General features: G+C 33.5%; 2 pseudogenes; one reads left to right on the top strand and one right to left on the bottom strand.

Annotated features, from left to right (window-relative positions):
• Window positions 1-6,763: 6,763 nt before the first annotated feature.
• On the bottom strand, window positions 6,764-6,976 carry LOC145280504 (U2 spliceosomal RNA; annotated as a pseudogene).
• Window positions 6,977-8,726: 1,750 nt separating this feature from the next.
• LOC145280597 (U2 spliceosomal RNA) lies at window positions 8,727-8,868 on the top strand (annotated as a pseudogene).
• The last annotated feature ends 10,139 nt before the right edge of the window (window positions 8,869-19,007 follow it).

The raw sequence follows: 19,007 nt of genomic DNA, 5'->3' as shown, positions 1-19,007 counted from the left end.
TTGGAATTACTAGCGCTATTTATAGTGCTTATCAGTGTATACTCCTCTGTTCAAGGAAGGCCAGTATAACACCCCCTTTGAAAATATCCCGTCTGGGATTAATAACGTTTTTGTTTTGGGTTCACCCTAATCAATTCTGTTAATTTCCGTTTTCTGTTTGATCTTCTGTTCTCCGGAGCTCTCTCTGGTATGGACACCTGAAAAGTATCAAACACTGTGTCCATGATGTCCTCCACGGGCGATCTGGTCACCTCACTGTTCGAGTATCCTTTCCGAATTTGGTTAGTGTAACGTTTGTGCACGAAGTCTGGTCGCTTAATCATGTAGACCATGTTGCCTATTTGTTTCTTAACAATGCTGGACTCCCAGAAAGTCTTATTATTTTTGTGAATCTTGTAGAATACTCTTTCGCCAAATGTATACGGTTTTTTTTGTTTTTTTTGTTATCAGTTTTTTGGGTGTTGGCTTATTCTGCTTGTGTAACGATTCGTGAAAAATCGATCTAACTTTGCGTCTGCGTTTTTTCGCGTCTGACCAGGTGCCACAATCCGGTATAAAAATATCGTCATATCGTCTATAGCACTGGACGAAATTGACATCGTCTTCTGGATTATTATTGAAATTTTCAATAGCGGCCCACACAGCTGTTTTGGGAAAATGCGTTATGATTATCGTCCACTTTAGTTAACTGTGTCGCCTCCAGAATTTTACTTTGTTCCGCCTGTGTTTTCATCAATATTTCCTCGGAGCGTTTCTGTTGTTAAAGCATTTTGTCTTCAAATGCTTGTCTAAATCTCTCTTCTCTTTTTACTTTTGTTGAATTTGCTGCTTTTGCAACGCGAGATTTCGCTCTTCCTTGAATTGGAACAATTCCAATAGTGAATCTTTGAATTTCGTATCCATCATACGAATTCAGTTTTCAACTTACGTTTGTATTAAAGAAATATTCCTTAGTAAAAAAAAGTCAACCAAATTTTCTTTCCCAATTCTTTTGTTCGAAGAACAACAGTTAAGCGGTCCTTTTGTAACTTGTTGAACGCGATATTTCAAGTCTTACTAGAAACAATCCAGCAAAATAACATTTGTTTAACATTTTTTTTTATTTGCACGCGTTTTTACGTAGCAAAAATAAAATCCGTCGCTTTAAATATCCGACGAATTCGTATGGGAAACTTTTAGTTTTTTTGTTTTTTTTTTACCCTCTTTGCCTTTTGCAAAAAATGACTTGACACTGTACATGTTTGCTAATCACAAATGACGTACGCGAATAATTATTTTTCACGGTCTGTTTTTCACGGTCTGTTTTTCTCTTGACAAAGTCAAACGTGTTTTTTTTTCAAGTCCCAGATGTTATCGAAATAATGATAAGCTTACACGGTATTTGCTAGTTGGTTCTGGACATTTAACTTTGCAGAACAAAATTCTTACGTAGAAAAAATGGCTTCTGGTGAAGAAAAAAATTCTTTTTCCCTTTCTAAAACACATAAGTGTGTTCAATTATTAGAAAGCGTGTACATCTTCTGGGCACTCGGCTAGCAGTTGAAGTGCAGTCGCATCTCTCTCACCGGTGTTGGAATTACTAGCACTATTTATAGTGCTAATCGGTGTATATTCCTCTGTTCAAGAAAGGCCGGTATAAAAAATTTCAAATGATAATGAATCTATTTTTAAAGAGAAACGATTTGCTAAAATTGTGTTATTTTCTTGACCGGTGTACCGTAAAATATTCCTATGTAAAAAGTCTACTTTTATATCGATAAGAGGGAACAAACTAATGTTCTGATTTGATTATTTTCGATTTTCGATATTTATCACAGGGATTTCTATACAAAACATAGCTAAAAACACTGCCAAACATATAATCTATTTTTGTGTGACATTTCCAAAAGGTATACCCAGCCGTTTCGGAAAGCATGAGGAAGGAACTCTCACACGCAACACCTATTTTTCTAACAAATCTCGAACATACTAAACACTAGTCCCTTCTGCGCCATTCTTTACCTCTTGCATCAGCATTATTAGTTTATTTTTAATCCTTATAATTTTTATCATGTTTTTTCTTAATATATATTTGTTTTATATTAATATCTATGTTTTACTATATTTTTCATTTTAGCGTGTTTTTTTTACATAAACGTCACCACTTATCAAGGCCGATGGGTCACTCAAGGATAAGGGTTAAAGAGTGTAGAGTAGTCAAAAGGACAATATAGTAATCGATAGTAATGGAAGTTCGGTAAATTTGTTAACTTAAGTGGAACGGCTCATCAGAAATTTGTTCACGTTGGACTTGAAGACAATCATATTATAGAAAGCTGGAAGGCAGGAAAACGGAAGAAAATTCCACAGGCGTGCAGTTCTAAGAAAGAAGCCTTGATCTTGGAATCTATGTTTAGGTTTAGGTACAGATAAAGAGTGGGGAAAATTATTGATAATGTTTTCAGCTAGTTTAGTGTTTCTTGTGAAAGTTTGGCGAGGGGGGGGACCATAGATTGAAGCTCAGTTGAACACTTTCCATGAAAATAACGATAAAGCAGAGACAAATTCGCAACATCTCTTCTGTGAGACAGAGGTTGCAGCGAAGAGAAAAGGACATCTCCCACCAGGCCACGAAGTCATTTCGTTTCTAGTGTACCTAATTTTCATATTTTCTTTCTCATTTTCAGATGGGAAGAATTAGGCTTCGAAATGCCTAGGTATGAAGAGCATTTACAGCTCCTCATAAAAAATGATGTTTTTCTTTATTAAACTGAAAAGTAAATTCATACATACACATATTTATTTTACCGTGTCTGTAACTTCATATATATGCTTATGCTTCATCCCAATGTTTATATATATATATATATATATACACGCACATATATATCTACATACACACATATATATATATATTATACACACATATATATGCACATATATATACATATATATATAAGAACAAGTAGTTAATAAAACATGTTAAAAAAAGCTTTGAAAAGTGTTAAAAACATATTTAATTTTAAAAAGGAAACATTAAATAATTTGATAGTCCTTAATCCACGGAGTTTCGAAGGAATACTTTCCTTCTTAGCAGAGGGTAGGATTTAGCTAAAATGCGGGATCGAATTTTGCTTACAAAAGTATTTAATGAAACTACAAGTAAGTCATAGATCTTACTTAAGAATAAAAAAGTTAAGCAGATGGAGTATGGTGAATAAAAAAGTCATTTCAAGTGAATGGACAGTCTGCTGAAAGGTAAAATATCCAATGACGGAAAAATGCAAAAATGCAGAATGCAAGAAAGTTAATTAAATTTCCATTCACAATAGTAACATCCAAGGGAATTGCGTAAATGGAAGATGATCCAAAGTAATCCAAAAGGCAGAAATCTATGGAATAATCTACAAAAAGGTACAAGAAAAAGTGAATGAATTTCAATAATAATATTAAAATGTGCGTAAAAAAGGAATAGAAGAAATTTAAAACTCGACTGCCGAGGCTAAATTAAGAAAAGTGCGTGAAGAAGAACAATATATATATATATATATATATATATATATATATATATATATATATATATATATATATATATATATATATATATATAGGTCAGCTATTCTACTACCCCATCAATAAAAAAGATCATCGCAAGGGAATGCAATGAAAAGGAAGATTGCCCATTAGAGGAAAGATGCAGGGTGATATCCCCTGTATATGAAGCGACACTCACGCATAAGGCTAGTGATAAACCAGAAATATACATAGGTATGACACAAGGGTCGTTTAAGCAGAGATTTTACATGGATAACAGTTATTTTAGGGCAAAAACAAGGATAAAGACAGCATTAGCTGCCCGAGTATGACGGTTAAAAAACAACAAAACACCATTCAGCGTTAAATGGAAGATCATAGAGCGAATACCAGCATACGCACCAGCCTCAAAACGGTGCCCAACTTGTGATACGAAGAAATGCCATATTAGGAAGACTATAAATAACCCTCAAAAGATCTGTTTAAACGTCCGCAAGGAATTTCTTCAAGACTATTTTCACATGCAGTCAATTTAACGCATGAAATAATATAGTAAAAGTGGAAATAGATACTTAGTCAATTTTAAGTATAAAATATTAGAAATTTTATGGCTATATTAAAGAATACCATAAACCCATACACACACACACATATATATATATATATATATATATATATATATATATATATATATATATATATATAATTAAATAAAAAGACATAGACATTACAAGTCAGTAAATAATATTAAAATAGCTCATATAAAATCCCTTAGAACCTGATACCAGATACATAGTAACCAAAGATAAAATAAAATAAAAACATATGGTATACTGATTGATAATCAAAATACAAGAGTATAAAATATATATAATAAATAAAATTAATAAAACAATGTGTGCATGTATAAAGACATATAAAAATATATAAAAAAAAATGAAATATAAAGTATAGTAAAACTCCTTTAATTTGAACTTTCTCTAAAGTTGGACTTCCTCTCATTTGGACTTCCTTTCATTTGGACTTCTTCTAAACCTGGACTTTCTCTAAACTTGAACTGTCTCGTCATTGAAATTGTATTAGCATATTTGATGCAGGGTTGCAGCAAAACTGTTTACATGGTTTAGTCAGATATTGCGCAGAAATGTTATTATTGGTACTATCCAACATCTCAGGTATGATTTTCTTCTTGATGCACAGACCCTAATGACTGGCCATCCTCACATATTCCCGAGACCGTTTCTAAGACAATTAATGTAACACGTGAAGCCAGTCACACGTCATTGTTGTCATGTTAAAACTTTCTAACATAAATTTAGTATTTGAAAATTTGATTTATTACAATAAATCAGAAATTACATTTTTATAATGTTAAAATCTTCTGACATTAAATATATTAGTTAAAATACATTTTTCTCACAATGAATCATTTGGAATTTTTCCCTTTTCTTTTTAAGGGATGGCAGGATCATTACGTTCGAAGCGACACTTAAGTAGGTAATAATGTTTTCACCTGAAATGTGTTCGAATTTGTACTAATTTAAAACATAGACATTTGTACTAATTTAAAACATTTAAAAAAATAGACAGAAAACTAGGTAATAATGTTTTCACTCTAAATGCGGATATTTAAAAGAATACCTACAAACAAAATCACTACCTTATTTTACTTATTTCGACGTATTAATATATAATCAAAATGTGTTTGCCTTATAAGCGACACCGATATTATTTTGTTTTAATTGCTTTTAAAGGATGTTTATATATAGATTTTCTCAATGTTATTGATTATATTATACATTTTATTGTTGTTATGATTAATATTTTATTATGATTAAGGCCGCAATTATTAGTATTATTAGTAGTTGTTGTTGTTGTAATAGTAGTGTTATAATTATTATTTTCATTGTTATTTCCTTTAACCATTTGTGAGTCAAACTATTGCGTTAATGTTAAAATATTTTGAAAGCCTTACTGAACATAAATACTGAGATCCTACGTCCAAAAAACAATAGATTTTCCAGAAAGTATCGAAGCGGCAAAAGACATAGCCATTTTCTCAATAAAATAGATTTTTTAAATGTTTAATGGTAAAAATCTAAAAAAAAATGTTTTTAATGCATTCCTTAATGTAAGCAATTGATAGAGCAGAAATCAGGGAATGATGAAAGGCGTGGGGGGATAAAGATTTTAATATGTTATCAAATATTCCAATCTATTTCAGAATTTGAAAGAAAAACTATGAATAATGAATAGAATTAGTTTTAAATCATAATCGATGGAATATATTAAAAATGGAAGCACAAGGCTGATAGCTTGTGGTTCGTAAATGTGAATAATTTAAAAATGAATAGAATTAGAATAAGCAGTATATATGAAACTAAAAAAAAAACTAAAAATATATATACTAGTTCTGGAGTCCCTCAGGAATTCATTCTGGGCCCAACTCTCTTTTTGATCTACATCAATGATCTCACAAATACCATTCTAAGATCATGCAGACATTTAGGTCTGCGACACTGCCATCTATAGCGACACTTATAAGGCCGTAAACAACCAAGTTCTCTCTGATTCTCTCCCCTCTGATCTTGAGCAGGTAATGCAATGGGGAAAGAGGTGGCTGGTTACCATCATAAACGCTCTGATCCCCGTCTGGCATTAATTGAAATGAATGGCTCTCATCTTGAGAAAGATCCGTGTTTTGACAAATTTCAGGACTTGACCGTTACTCCTGATCTGAGATGGAATACGTACATCAAATCCGTTGCCAGAGCTGCTGGGAAATTGGTATGGTCGTTCTTCCGTTCTAGCAAAAATCTCACTACTGATGCAATTCTTGAAGTGTTGAAATTAATGTCTTAACTCGGAGAAAAAAACAAGGCCGATAGCCATTAGTTGCGCGCTCTCTTGTAATGAATGAATGCGTGAATGTAGGATTAACATGAAATTCTTAAAGATAAACTAAAATGACCGAAAAATGGGCTGAAATGACTTAAATAAATAAAAAGTAAATGACTTAGAATGACTTTAATGAACTTAAGGATGAATTGAATGACCTTAAGAATGACTTGAATGCTTAAAAATAACTGAAATCATTCAAAAACAACTTGAATGATCTGGAAAATGACTTGAATGGCTTTGAGACTGGTTGTAAAGTGGGTGATCATTTTACATTAAATTAATACAGAAAAGTGAGCCCCCACTTTATATCACAATAAGTCTAGCATGTAGTAAGAACAGATGGTATTTATTTGCTCCCCCACTGAGCAAATTAGGCACAAGGCCGTTTTTAATGTGAGGTAAAAACCAGCTCCCCTAAAAGGGGTCACTCTGGTTACCAAAAATAATAATTGTCCCAGTATAGAGGGTTTCCCCTCCATTGACTGGTACAAATTATCTTAAGTGCAGCATCTGCCGGAACAGATACTACACTTTGATCTTAGCCAAAAGGCCAAGAAAAGAGGGGAGTGTTTATTTTCTCCCCCACCGAGCAAATTAGGCACAATGCCGGTTTTTAATGTGAGGAGTGAAGGGTAAACGGGGACCAACTCCCCGGGGAGTAGGGGAGCTGGATAGTGACAATTGGTATGAAGGGTCTTATACATAGAGTCGCCCTCACATATGGTCTTTGCTGCAGTATTTGCCGGAACAGATGGTATTTATTTGCTTCTCCACTGAGCAAATTATGCACAGGACCGTTTTTTTATGTGGAAAGAGAGGGAGTGGAGAGAGAAAGGGGGACCAGCTCCCGATGGGTGGGAAATGGGAGCTGGATAGTGACAATTGGTATGAAGAATTGGTATTTATTTGATCCCTCACGGAGCAAATTAGGCACAAGGCCGATTTTTAATGTGAGGAGTGAAGGGGAAATGGTGACCAGCTCCCCCGGGAGTAGTGGAGCTGGATAGTGACAATTGGTATGAAGGGTTGCTCCTACATTGACCAATGTCTTATATGTGGGGCTGCCCCCACATAGGGTCTTTGCTTGCAGTATCTGCCGGAACAGATACTACACTTTTTATAGTTATGGCTTCATCTTGGATTAACATCCGGATGTCTACAGATGCGTCGAATTCGGGAATTTGTATGAAATTACGAACGGAAAATTTTATTTAATCCACAGAACCAACTTGTTCTCGGTCCGTCAGTTATAACTGCGACGAAACCTTAAGCAATTCTGTATCCTTAGTATCGTCTGCATTTAAGGTTGAACCATGAAATACCCTGATTACCTTGTTCATGTCTTTACTACACTTCATTCTAGCAGTTACAGGAATATGACCTCGTCATCGTAGCTGTTTCAAGATACAAGTGTCGGACGTGCGCCTTTCACTTTGAGTTTCTGTCCTTATTCACGCCATTATTCTCATTACTTTGATTGACATTTTTCATAAGTATTTTACTGAATTTAAGGTTACACCCTCTCTAATGTTTTGTAAACAGACTTTTCCTTATTTGCCTGAAGCACCCCTCCTATCGATAACACACACCCTCGGGCTTAGTGATTAATCACTAAGCCCGAGGGTGTGTGTTATCGACACACAAGAAGGCTCTGATTAAGGTCTGGATTGTTAGAGGTTATAGATTTCAGTACACCTTGTGAATACTTTACAGGAGAGTGGGAGGTTATCCTACTTCTCTCTCAACAATATAGCAACCATTAGACGTATTATTATTATTATTATTATTATTATTATTATTATTATTATTATTGTTATTATTATCATTGTTATTATTGTTATTGTTATTGTTGTTAGTATTATTATTGTTATTGTTATTATTGTTATTGTTATTATTGTTGTTGTTGTTGTTATTATTATGATTATTATTATTATCATTATTGTTATTGTTATTATTATTATTGTTATTATTATTATTATTATTATTATTATTATTATTATTGTTATTGTCGTCGTCGTCATCATCATCATCATCGTCGTCGTCGTCGTCGTCATCATCATCATCATCATCATCATCATCATCATCATCATCATTATTATTATTATTATTATTATTACTTATTATTATTTTTTATTACGACGACGACAACGACGACGACGACGACGAAGACGTTATATCGCTCAGTCCGTTATCATGGTGTGCATCCCTAAAAAAAGAAAGTGGAATATTCAAATTCCAAATAAACCTTTCCATTTGAAAAATATTTTTTTAAAAATTGGTGTCGCTGTTGAGGCAAATCTAATAAAAATGATTTCTCTCTCTTGGCTTTTTGGCTAAGATCAAAGTGTAGTATCTGTCTTCAGGTGCTACATTTCAATTTCTTCTCTCTCAGTGGAAGAGAAATCCTTTACAACTAAGACAATTTTTTCTCCACGTTAAAAAATATGACCCTGGTGTCTAAATCTGTCCCGTGGGGAGGCTGTGTTAATAGGTTCTATGTTTAATGTTACAAAGTTTTAATATTAAAAAAGTAACCTGAAAAAGTTATTTCTGGTTTAATTGCAAAATGCCCTGGAAGTGTTACTCCTGATTAATTATAAAATGCCCTGGAAAATGTTCGTTCTGAGTATTTTTTTTTGATTACTTGCCTCCCCACAAGGACGGAATTGGACATGAGGTCGGTTAAAAATTTAGGGGGAAACCAGCTCCCCAAAAGGGGCTCTCTGGTCAATAACAAAAATAAGAATTGCATCAGTAATGAAGGATTTCTCCTCCATTAACCAAGACCAAAAAATTGGGAAGAAGATAAGGAGGGCTTAAATTATGACAAATTATTGTCGAAATTAGTAACATATCCAGGAATTACGAAAATATGATGAAATATTAGTTAATTGATTGGTGTGTTTGTAAGAAAATAATCAGCCTAGACATTATATAAAAGTTATGATTTAGTAAATAGGGAAGGGCGAAAATATGGGTTAAAATTATGAAAAATGATTGTCGAAATAAGTAACATATCCAAGAATTATGAAAAATGATTAAATGTGATTTCATACATTAGTGTGTTTGTAATAAAATAATAAGCCCAGACAATATTTAAAAGTTATTATTTTATTAAGACAGGGCGATAATGTGGGTATAAATTATGAAAAATGATTGTCGAAATTAGTAACATATCCAAGAATTACGACACATGATGAAATGTGAGTTGAATTATATACGTGTTTGTAATGAAATAATCAGCCTAGAAAATATATCAAAGTTATTATTTTAGTAAGGTGTGCGACATAGTGAGTTTAAATGATGAAAAATTATTGTCAAAATTAGTAGTATATCCAAGAATTATTTAAAATATAAATGATGAAGTGTGGGTTAATTAATAGTTGTTTTTTTTATAAAATAATCAGTCGATACAATATATCAAATTTACTATTTTAGTAAAGGGAGAGGGGATTATATGGCTTGAAATTATGCAAAATCATTGTTGAACATAGTAACATATTCAATAATTATGAAAAATGATAAAATGTGAGTTAATTGACCGGTGTGTTTGTAATTAAATAATCAGCCCATGAAATATATCAAAGATATTATTTTAGTAAGGGGGCAGTACAGTTTTAATAAAAAAAACTAGAATATGATTGTGCCTTCATTCATGCTGAATAGAACGCTCACAGCATGCCCAGCAACAATATATTGCATAGGAAAAATGCTGCTGTGGAATTTCTACAGGTCCCGCTAGTTATTATTATTATTATTATTATTATTATTATTATTATTATTATTATTATTATTATTATTATTTTAGTTTATGATTATTACCATTATTACTATTAGCTACCAAGGAGCTTTCACATATGGCTTCAAAGATCTCCCATTGAAAGCCTGTCGTGTTCCCTTTAATCTGAGTTACAACGTTTCCCCAGACATCCAGCATTCTCCACATCCTTCTATAACATTTGCAAATTAATTTGCGTTATCGCAACGGCCTCTCGCTATTGATTTCTCGCTAGCAGCGGCCATTAATCTCCACTGTAATTTGAGTGACAATAAGCCTCCCCAAGATCCCAGTTCTCTTTTAGCTTGTCGAGCAGAGGTCTGGTCAGTGCTCTCTCTTCGGTATTTTCGTCCTCTTTTACCTTTCTCGGCTATTTGTTATCACTTTGAGGGAGGGGATGATCAGGCAATGGGAGTTGACGGAAGAGGGGATGCAGAACGTGTAGATATGCAGCATCAGTTTTCTTGGTTCCCTGTAACGCTTGTCTGTGTTTTGCCTCTGCAGCAGTTTGTCTAGATCACACATATGGTTCATGTGTATTAAGCTCCGCATTCAAGGGGTTCCCTGGGTATTTCGGCTGTTTTCATTATCGTTAATCGTTGTATCTTTGCGGTTATTCCTCTGATTCCAATTTCATCCATTCTTTTTTCAATTTTTTTTCGGAATTGTTCCTAGTGCTCATAATATTCATATTATAGATATTATTTTGATTTTCTTCATCATCCACATCCCTTTTAACTCTCTGACTATCTCCGTGTATTTTCTCACTGTCTGTTTATCTTTGATAGCTGGGACTGCAAAATCTATGATTTGACAGGACTTTTCTTTCTTGTTAATTATCATGATATCCGCTCTTCTTTCTTGGGTGGTTTTATTCGTCTGTATGTCAATGTTTCATAGAAGTTTGTGGTTCTCGTTTTTAAGTACTGTTGCGGGCTTATGTTTGTCTGTGCATTCGAGAGGCAGTTGTTTGCATAATTCTCAGTGTACAGCCCGTTCCAATTGGTTGTGCCTGTTTTTGTATTCCTTTTGGGCCAGTTAACTTACTATATGGTTTATTGTTTCATATTTTTGTCCATGTAGTCTGCATTTGCTGTTTTCGTGTGTTTTTTGCATCGTTGCTTTAATATAGTTGGTTTTTATCCTGCTCTGAAGTTATTAAGGATTCAGTTTTGTTTTACATATCGTTTTCGCATTCATGTCCAAGTATTTCCGGGGGGGGGGGGTGAATCAAATTCTGGTGAAAATGAACAAACAGTTCAATTTTAGTGTTAGCATATGTAAATTTGAGTTCTCTACCATGCAAAAAAAGAAATGATTAAGTTCATTACCCCCCCATTTAGTCCCAAAAAGCCCAAGGCCTTAACATATTTAAATTTTAGCTTAGCACCATGCAAAACTGCTAAATAGACATACACTAAAATATGGTAAAAAAAAGTCCTAAAATAGAGTGTTTTTTATTATACTTAAAAGAACCTTTGGAGCACACCCAAGAGTTATCACGAAGTATGGACAAACAAAATTATATAGAAATTAATTAGTTACAACTTTTCAGAAAGTTTTATAAAAATCCAAGGCATCATTTTTTTGTAATTAGCACAAAAAGTGTCAATTTTCGCCATTTTAACCCAACAGCCACCCCTAGAGGTGTAACCGGAGTTTTCCCAGAAAATCCGGTCTGTTACTTTGTTACTCATATCATGTTTAATGTTTGTGCAACATTTCAAAAATTTCCAACGCGTAGTTATAGATAAAAGTGCGACGAACGGACGAACCGACAAGTGTTAATTTACAGGCACACTTCCCTTTTGTGTGGGGACCAATTATATACATTATTGTAAATGGAAAACGGAAATATTTTGTTTGCTTTTTTTTATCTGAGACCACATGATTATTGCAACGAAAGTACGTCCCCAGACATACAGAGTGAGAACAAACTGATATTAGTTCGACTAAATTTATTTCCTATATATTATTGTTATCATCTTTCCATCTTTTGTTTTCTCCTTTAATTTCCTCTCTTCGCCTTGCGATCTGATCTCGTCTAATGATTCTATATACTCCAACTGATAGCTTTTCTGATCATTTTGTATAGTGGAAATCAAAGGAAACTGAAGAGCATGGCACTTCAAAGATTAATATTGATAGATGGTTTCGAATACGGCTGAAAGGGAGCCGGTCTGTTAAGGAACGAATGAAGCTTATAAACTTCCAATCAATGAACATAAGAGGAATATAACCAAGAACCTTGAAATAATATGCAAGATAATAAATTGCATTATATTTAGTGGAAACTTTGAAATTACAATAAAAACAAGATTAAAGTAATGCTTCAGTAAACCCAATTCTATTTAAAAAAAATGAATATAAATTATTTCTTTCGGTCCTTATTTCGGATTATACTCATACAAAAAACAACAAAAATGAAATAATATTCGCAGGTTTCGTTCTTGTTATGGAACGAAGATGTTTTATTCCGAAAATCACGTAAATTGACCCACCGTTTTCTTTTTTTACTGTAAGAAAATACATTTTTAGGATTTTTAGCGATTAATTATCTTTGGTAGCAATTGATGATCTCTTACTTCTGTAGAGGTTAAAAAGAAAAGGAAATCGTCGGTGAGAGTTGTCCGCCCTTGCAAGTTGTCGGCATCGTAAACAAATATGGCGCCGCGCAGATCTCTCGTGAAATATGATTTTTCTTAAAGAAAACAAAACTACTTGATTAATTTACGTGATTTTCGAATATGGTATATGTAGATTTTTTGTGTATTTTATTGTTTAAATAAGTATAATTCTAAATAAGCCCCATTTTTCTATGAGTTGTAATAATTCATGCGATAATCTAGTTTTAACAAGCGCCAATCAGGAATGATATTACGGTAAAGAGAATTAAGGTTATACAGTCATCATTTTCTGTGCCAATAGTTTAGCCAGCGTACAGAACATTTCAAAAACAATGTATTTTATTCAAATATAAGCGAAATTTCCAAATCACAGTTTCTTTTCCCTTATTTTAACCGGTTGATAATAAAATATTGTCTTTTCTTAAATGATATCCTGGTAATATGGAGAGTTCTATCATGGCTGCTTAATGCGGATAAAACATAAATATGTAAAAGATAAAATGTTAAAATATGTAAATAGATATTTGACATTTTTTACACAGACGAATAAGACCGACTAATAAAACTAAAGACATATATAGGAGACTAGCATTTCAGCCCGGCATTGCCCGGGTGTTTGGAGGTGTATGCTGAGCAAAAAAAAAAAAAAAAAAAAACGGTCAATTTTTTAAACTTTGACCCCTATTATGACCCCTTAAAATTTATTGTTTAGGATCCTAATCAAGTCATTAAGTTAGATCCATGTCCAAGGAACATATATATATATATATATATATATATATATATATATATATATATATATATATATATATATATATGTATAAATTTCAAGTGTTTAGACCCAAAATTGTCGAAGGAGTTTGGTAGAGTTCTCAAAGGTCAAATCGTTGAACTTTGACTCCTTAACAGCGACATTTCTGGCCGAAAACCGATCACATCGATTTTCCCAAATCTCAGAACCCTGTATATCAAATTTCGAGTCTGTAGACTTAAAATTTACAGAGTTATGGCGTAGAGAAATGTACACAGACAGATAGATACACAGACACACAGACACACATACAGACACACAGACACACAGACAAGTTCAGTTTTATAGAAATAATAGCATTTCAGCCCGGCGTTGGAGGTGTATGCTGAGCAAAAACAAAAAAAAAGGTTATTTTTTTTAAACTTTGACCCCTATTATGACCCCTCAACATTTATTGTTTTGGCTCAAATAAAGTTATTAAGTTAGATCCATATCTTAGAAACCTATATCTAAAATTTCAAGTGTGCAGACCGAAAATTGGGGAAGGAGTTTGGTAGAGTTCTCAAAGTCAAATCGCAGACAGACACACAGACATGTTCACTTTTATAGATAGATAGATAGATAGATAGATAGATAGATAGATAGATAGATAGATAGATAGATAGATAGACTAATAGATTAAACAAAAATATATACGTCCACATAAATATATATGGAAACAATTTTTTGTTTACTGTTAAGATTTTACGCAAATATTATGCAAGTATAAATCATGTAGAATACCTGCATGAATATAATTACACGTAATATTTAACTCTAAATGATCATCCCATAAGAAAACCGAAAAACTAATAGGGAATTAATTAAAATGAATGTTTAAAAGAATATGCAAATTAGCTAGATCTTTTGCTAGTGAATGCAGTTCCACAAGCCATATATAAGAAAATTGTATTTTATTTTTAAATAAATAGAAAAGGGAGTTTTTAAAATGAATATCACTACACACAAAAGAAAATCGAATTTATAGGAGTATAGAAGATAGATTGTTTATAAAATTAAACTTCGAATCTATTTATGGCGAATCTAAATATTTTAAATAGTTCTACTCCGCTTCCTTTACATTTCTGTCTTGGTTATTGTTCCGAAAATTTCTGTGTAACATTCTTTTAATGCTTTACTTTTGGCAACTTGCTGCTGCTTCGGAGTAGAATACCCACATACACGCGAGAGAAAGTGGCCATATATCTGAACCATATTAAAATTACAAATACCAAAAATTAACGTTTGGAATAAAATACATATTTGTATAATATATTTTCTGATTTATTTATTAAAATTACAAATGCCAAAAATTAACGTTTGGAATAAAAAATATATTTGTATAATATATTTTTTCTGATTTATTTATTAAAATTACAAATGCAAAAAATTAACGTTTGAAATAAAAACATATTTGTATAATATATTTTCTCTTATTTATTTATTAAAATTACAAATACCAAAAATTAACGTTTCGAATAAGAAACATATTTGTATAATATATTTTCTCTTATTTATTTATTAAAATTCGCCGCCTGTAAACTCAGCTTTTACTTTTCTAACATGATTTTATGCAATAATTTTTTCATGTTAATCGCTCTAGAATATGCAGTAAGCCACTTGATATGACGTACGGCAATATGGTAAGGTGATTCAGATACATAAAAAAATAGAATGCATCGAGTAACTTCATAACAATGTAGTCTTCAAACGTGAGTGTCACACACTAAGACGCTTGATATTATCATGGTAGTAAGAGAGTTTTCTAGTAAAAAAAAAAAAAAAAAAAAAAAACAGAGGGCACATACACCCGTATGCTACGAACAGTTTTAAATATATCTTGGAAAATTTTTCTCACGAAGCAGCAACTTTATGGCAACCTACCTGCCATGTGTAATACCATCAGGGGGAGGTCCTTATAATTTGCTGGTCACTGTCTGATGATCAAGCATTGAATTTGGTGAGTGATATATTGCTATAGACCGACCTAGATCCACGTACATCCAGCAAATAGCACACGACGCCAACTGTGAATCTGAAGATCTGAGGAAGCTGATGGAAGACAGGGAACTCTGAAATGGAAGAGTCACATTGGTCCGGTCAAGGAGCCCGTCATGATGATGATGAAGAAAGCCCGTTACCTACGCAATAAATATCTCAAGCGCCATCGTGCGTTAGTGAAGCTTTAGAATTCGCGACACTGTGATTTATCATAGAGAAAGCTTTCGTTAAGCTATCAACTTCGGGCGCCTGTCATATCATGGAGTAAATTATCTACCAGAAAAACACTATAACTCCACATTTTACAATGCTATGTAACCAACAGTACGTAGGCAAAGCAAACCCGAAGGAAAATTGAAAACCGGCACAGAAAATATAAATTCAATTTTTTGAGTCACCAGTTCTAAGAATGTTGTCTACCATGACTAAGGGGCTTCCTGTCCCCCATTTGTTTGTGCTAAGACGTATGTGCTCAGTGGCACAGGTTAAATTTCAGCGTATTTTCCCCCCTATATGAATGATCTGACGAGATCTGCAAGTCTATTATCACCGAGAGTGCTAGCCTCACACCTGGGTTCTAAGTTATGAACTTCTTCGCCCCCATAAGGACAGTAAGGATTGTTAGAGCTCATTTATAGAGATAGGTATTAGCTATAAAGTTATACAACTATACGAAAATTAAAACTAGGATAATATTAGAATATATCGATATAAGTGGAAAAAGGAGTACGGATAAAGCATCGAACGTACATTTAAACTTATCATCTATTTATTAAATTTAAATGAGCAATTAAATATGATTAATAGATTCATTTTGTTTTAGTTGTCAAAAATTAATCTACTGAACCGCAAACGCGAGCCTTTCAAGACATTAATGGTGAAAAATGGGTATAACGCTAGCTGATAAAAAGTACACTCGTAATCTGATAAAATAATAAAAACTCCAGTACAGCAGCTAATACAAAAAGCAGTACTTTTTATTATATACCGGAATAAAAAAAATATAAATTATAGTTTTGTTTTATTTGTTTTAAAATAGTGACGCTGCCAAACAAAAGTCTTCTATGTTCTTATTAAATTTTTACAAGTTAAGATTTGGCAACCGTTACTGTCTTGACATAAAATCGACAAGTATAGTGATGTCAATGTTCCGTCTTGGCAATGTATAAGACTAGCCTGCGTACTTGGCATTGCCCGGGTTTTTAAGGTGCGTAATGAGCAAAAACAAAAGAAAAGAAAAGTGGTAGTAGGCAGGCAGGTTCGAATCTGTGACACGAAGGCGGAAAAAAGCGTGAAGCAAATCTGACGTCTTACCGCAACTTCATGACGCGACCGGAAGTCTAAAGCTCTCAAATTTAACGTAGTCAAGATGACTTACAGAAATGCCGTTGCTTTTAAAGCTCCATGGCAGCAAATTAGACACAAGTTCGTTTTTAATGTGAGGTCAAAACCAGTCATTTTGAAAGGCGAGCACTCTGTAATATCCAAATAAATCATAATCGTCTCAGTATTAAGGGTTTCCCCTATAATGACACAGGACCAATTACAGAACAGATACTACTAGGCTCGAAGGCCAAGAGGTTGCGGTCTAATAGTTTGCTTTATTTATACGAAAAAGACAAACAAAAATTGGAGGCAACGACACAGTAGGAATGCTGTTTAACTCTATCAAAAAATAAATAAAAGATAGAGACAATGTCCGTTTGCGAATGCGAGATATTACGATCTGGGAAGTATTAGAACATTTCTCGTAGAATCTAACTGACGCGAGAAACCTGACGCAAAAAGCCTATGTTAGACGAAACTTTATTAAACGAATTGGAAATGTTGATTGTTAAAGATTAACCGAACTTCGATCACTCTGCAATCCTTAAACAAATAGTATATGAAATTGTAAACTTTCACTAAAATCGAATTCAAATTTTCAATCCAATTATGTGTCATGTAGCAATAATTTACGACCGAATTCAGTATCGAGAAAAGAATGTGTTTAAGTTTACTACGATATAACATATTTCAAAATGGCCATTTTAGGAATGAGATACTCGATGTACCGTGAGATTTCTGCGCACATACCGATGGCTGCATTTAACGAAGTGTGTGACAAGATTGCTTTAGAAGAAACGTATTCGTTCACTAACTCTTTGGCAACTTCGAAACCATTCAGCGTATCGATGAGAAAGTGACAATTCTTATCCATGAGCAAAGTACTATATTTTCAACTCACTTGATCCTGATATTCGATTTAGTCGACAGAATTGGATACATACGATTTGGACAATGCGAAATAAAAGTTTGGATATGGAACTCAAATCACAAGTTCGCATGTGTATTAAAGTCAGTATTGTCACACAGTCAGATTACCTAATTGTAAAGACATAAAAACGATCATCCAACTGACAAAGTTGATCACAATAGCACTTATTAAATAGTATTTAATGATAAAGGATTATTGACGTACAATTTCAAGCGATCTTAGACATAATGCCTACTTTATGTGAATCAATCAGTCAAAAACAATTAAGGTTATATCTTTTAAATCTTTTGTAGCATAGTGCGTATGCGCGCGTAGGAAAATATCAGGAGCAGCAGCAGCAAAGATAGATGGTTTGCGAAGATATTAGCAGCAGTAAAAGCTGGAAAAGGCAAATATGCACATTAAGCAGTGTGCCCAAGAATAAAAAGAACATAAGGAGTAAAAATGTATTACGTGTTGGGAGAAGCAAAGAGTGGATGAAAAGTCGAGGAAGAGAATTGGATCTGGCATGCGGTCGGGGGAAAGAAAAACAAATCAGGCTAGATAAACATGTGGAGCAAGAGACTTTTTCTACAATTATTTTAATGGTGAATGCTCTGACGAACTGCAGACACTTGTGCCACTACGACGTAGATACCTTCGACAAACCCGACAGGCAGCTAAATCCCACCCCCAGACAGTAAAGATCCCTAGATGTAAAATAACTTCTACTCCAGTGATTTCTTCCCCAGAACTGCTAGACTCTGGAATTCCATTCCAGGTCCCTGCTTCCCTAACTTTACTAACATGCAGAAGTTCAAGTGTAATGTGAACCGACATCTTACTGCCCAAATCCCAACATAGTGCCCCAGTTGTTGCTGCCACTGATAGTAGCCCCCTACAGAAAAGTGGCAATGTGCCTTGTTTGGAGTGAAAATGTAATTTAAAAAAAAGTGCTGGCTCGGATTTATTTTTTGTTTCTTTTCGATGGTGCCAGACAGCGTAGGGGTCCGGGGGAAGTTCGTACTGTAACGAGCACGATTCGAGCGTAATGGCAACGTTACAATGGAACATATTCTATAACTAAATAACCTGATTCTAAACTGTTGTATTTGATGTTTTTAAATAGGGTTTGACCATTTCAATTGTTTTGATTATTTA

Source organism: Euprymna scolopes, chromosome 7 (genome assembly GCF_053919585.1).
Source record: "Euprymna scolopes isolate OS-2025 chromosome 7, ASM5391958v1, whole genome shotgun sequence".
In the NCBI taxonomy this organism is placed as follows: Eukaryota; Metazoa; Mollusca; class Cephalopoda; order Sepiida; family Sepiolidae; genus Euprymna; species Euprymna scolopes.
The sequence above is the reverse complement of the archived record's forward strand: the minus strand, read 5'-3'. Positions and strand labels throughout refer to the sequence as shown.